This window comes from Seriola lalandi, unplaced genomic scaffold, assembly GCF_002814215.2.
Source record: "Seriola lalandi dorsalis isolate HSWRI2012SDOR001 ecotype SW California unplaced genomic scaffold, Sedor1 jcf7180002054062, whole genome shotgun sequence".
In the NCBI taxonomy this organism is placed as follows: domain Eukaryota; kingdom Metazoa; phylum Chordata; class Actinopteri; order Carangiformes; family Carangidae; genus Seriola; species Seriola lalandi.
The window spans coordinates 1,069,146-1,073,134 of NW_019524615.1; positions in this window are offsets into that span (position 1 = coordinate 1,069,146).

Genomic DNA, 3,989 nt, shown 5'->3' on the forward strand with positions numbered 1-3,989 from the left:
CAAACAATTCTGGACAGTTTAAGTTTATTAGTAAAAAAGATTTGCTGACAAGAAAAACAAGAAAACTGCTGTTTACTGTTGTTTAGTTTTCCGCTCTATCAAGAGATGCTCTCATTTTCAAAGGATAGTGGAGACAACAGCCATGTAGTACCAGTCTGTGGGTTAATTAAGTCCATGGAGACAAGAGGTTACAGCCCAGTGAGAGAAACAGACCTGATGGGCTTCAAAAGAACAACTCTCATCGTGGCGAGGAACCAAAGCAAGCTAATCGCTGGGAGAGAAGTACATTGTTCCGAAATGAAAGATGCAGAGAAAGAAAGAGGTAGATAGACACACAGACTGACAGTTTGAATGCAATTGTACTTTTATTACTATATACCTGTATATCACCATAGTCTCTGATAACCAATAGATGCATTACAAAAAAATCCTTACGTCAGCAAAACGTGAAGAAAAATGAAAACGTTTGTCACAGCTCATCACTGTTTTATCAGGAGCTTTGTACCACACATTCGCAGAGAAATAATGAGTTTGGCAAGTGACTCAATCCAACAACAAAAACAGAATTTACGCTTTCTATTTTTTCTTCAGCTTTCCATAAGCAAGGAAATGAGAAATGGATTTTAATTGTTTTACGATTAGTACAAAAAAAAGGGGGGGGGGGGAAAACAATTAGGCACATCTCTAGTGATGTCACTGTTTCCAAGATGGTGATGCATCAGTTTACAGTGAATATTGGAAGTTTTTCAATAGAGGAACTCTGGCTGACTGTTACACTATTTCCCTCTGCAGTCTAATTGTTCTGTGAAGATTAATGGAGAGTAGGAGACAAGTGTGTGTGTGTGTGTGTGTGTGTGTGTGTGTGTGAGTGTGTGTGTGTCTGTGTGTGTGTGTGTGTCTGTGTCTGTGTGTGTGTCTGTGTGTGTGTAGGCTGTGCAATGCCAGTGTGTTGGCAATTGGTATAGTTATGGCATACACGGTTTCCTTACACAGAGACAGTGAGAGGATGAGACTAACTAAAGCAGCTAAAGCTCAGATTAGCAAGCAGCCATCTACTCCATGATCCCATCTTACAACAGCTATACACTGGCTTTATCACAGCTATACGTTATAAATACACACTTGACTGTTTATATGCACACACAGTCAGAGACAGATTAGCCGGAAGCCATTCATTTGTGATCCGATCTTTCAATCAGTGACTTGCTGCAGTGACTTTTAGTTACGCTACCATACAGACTGTTAAATTGATTCCCTAAAACAGTAATCCATTATGTACACAAACTGAGACTTGTTCATGAACCTGCATACATCTCACCCAACTCCTGAAGAAAAATGCAAGATCTGAAACACAGTCCTTGGAAAATATGTCACTTCCTGTCTCCAGTGACGTCTGCAGCAACAGGGCTGCCTGTGGACATCATGAAAGTTCAACAGGTAGCCTAGTTCTGCTTTGCAAACTGCTGCCATAAGTAACTTGGTAGTGTTTTGGTTTGTTGAAAAAAAATTGAAACCTGCTTTGCTTACAAGCATTGTTGTAAGTATTTGAAACACGTCTTCATGGGTGCTGTTATTGTTTTTGAGAAGGAAATAGTCATACTGGTAGTGCTGGGAATCAATAACCAATTTGAACTATAGTTCCAAATTAATAGTATATTTGTTAAGTTTGGTTCACTATCAATGAGATGAAGAATAAAATAGAGAACTGGATCTCTCTGTGTTGCTAGTTTGGTTAAAGACTTTAAATCTAGTTATTGCTGCTACCTCATGTATTTAGGTACTATATTTACCACAAATGCACAACAGCATTTGTACATTTTGTAATAACATATTTGTCTGCTTTTAGTTTCCCCAGACATTTTGGAAGTTGTGATTTAATACACATTTAATATCTAAAACATGATCATAAATTGTGGGGCTAACACTCCCCTCGCCAGGACTGTTCTGCAAAATGCAGGATGGGGGTTTAACTGCTTGTTGAATCAGAGCTATCACACATTCATATTAGTACCGGGATGTCTTTGTGTGTTTTTTTCCTCTCTCACTGTATAGCTGGTGTGAATTTCTAAATGTATGACATATTTTGAGTATTTCATGTTTTCCAGTGTTGGGCGTTGTGCTTCATCAGGCCATGAGAGTGCAGGTGATATTGGGATATCAAGTGGAAGTTAAACAATATGCATCATTATACTCCCAAAATATTTAGCTGCAGTGATATCCACAGGCTAACAAGCAGTGAGTGCACTGATTGACTAGTACTTGAATGAATCCTGCGAGCCCCGAAGCTCGTATATAGTCTCTTTCGCATTCTTTAGTGTAGAGGCTGCAGTTCAGCATGAGCAGGAAGTATCGAGGGCAGCGAGTATGTACAAGAGCTGGTATCAGCAGTAGCCGAGTTGCGTCAAGTATACAAGTCTGTACGGGGTAGTACTGAACTGTCTCAGCAGAGAGCGCATCCATCTACGGTAAGCCCCAAGAGTAAAACGTGATTCAGTCAGTCATCACCTGCACTAAAAAACTAAACTTTGTCACACAGCACTGAAGTGAGTTTGGACACTATTTAAGGTTGTGATGCTTTCATTTCCTCGGCTAGCAGTTAGGTTGGTAACATATAAACTCCAAAAAGGCCAGACAAAGTGAAAGCTTTTGTCACTGTCGGACTTCAGAACATGGATATGGCTATTTCCTGGATGCAGTATGTACCAATGTAAATGCAATTTATATTGCACTATTCAAAATAGCACTAGAAAAAGATTAATGTGCTCATTTTGGGCCAGCACTAATTCATATGTGCATGAATGCACTCAAAAATAAGCGCCCAGTTGAGTGTATACACACAGACTGTCAACGCACACTCATACATACAGACTGCAGAAAAGACAGAATCCCTGCTTAGTGTTGAGAAAACAGGCTGGGGGAGAAAGGTACAAAAATGCTAGATAAAACACAAGTAGAGAGAACGAGAGGTAAAAAATAAAATAAATAAATAAAACAGACAAAGACAGAGAAGTAAATCCAGGGAAACAGTCTAGAGCCAGAGATGGTGTTAGGACTAGGAAAGCTGAGAGAAAGGGTGACTTAGAAAGAGAGGACATGGAAAAGAATTAACAACTAAAACCTGGAGCAAATGAAAGAGAGACGAAATAAAAGGGAGAAAATAACACTTATGTTCAAGAGCAATACAAATGCAACTGGACTTGCTTGAGAAGATGATTCCCTCTCATCTGAATGGCTTCTTCATTTCTGATAAAGAAGCTGAAGAAGCCTATAGCTCTTAGAGATACAATGACTAGGATGACTGAGAATCTTAACAGACAATAACAGTTAAGATAACAGAGAGTGATACCATTAGCTACAGCTTCTATTGACACCTTAATGCCCCCCAGGAGCAAAAAAAGTGCTACTTCATTTTAGATACAAACATCTGCTTCATGATTTGGAGAAAGAAAAGCATAAGAGATGATGATACTTGAGAAAAAGTGAAGGTGGTTCCCTGTCTTCTAAATCCAACTACTTGTTTTAGCAAGTTCCATAGAAATGTGTCTTTTTTTATTAAAAAATATCTGCAAACTGTTGATTAACACATTTCATTTGTTTTTTCCCAACAGTATCTTTTCCTTGCAATCAAGCATGATTAACTTTTTATTGTTATGTTTAGGAAGCTCAAAGCACTTTCATTTCAGCAAAAAAATTATGGTCACGGTTCATTATTGACAGTGTTTTAAAGGCCGGGCTTTTCATACTACGTGTCCTTCGACTCCAGTTGACGGCAAAAGTGTTAATTGTTGTTCCGAATGGCCACACTCGGTGACGGGCTGAGCAGCCTGTCATCATAGAGAAGGGTGAACGCTTTCAAATTGTCTCACCTCAAAGACAGTCATAGTGTTGGAGTCGTTTGTATGCTGAGTGATGGAAGTAGTTGTGTGAAGAATGCAAAACAAGAGCTTGAGAGAGAAGTTCAAAGCCTGTCTTACGTCCTCACCTTCACG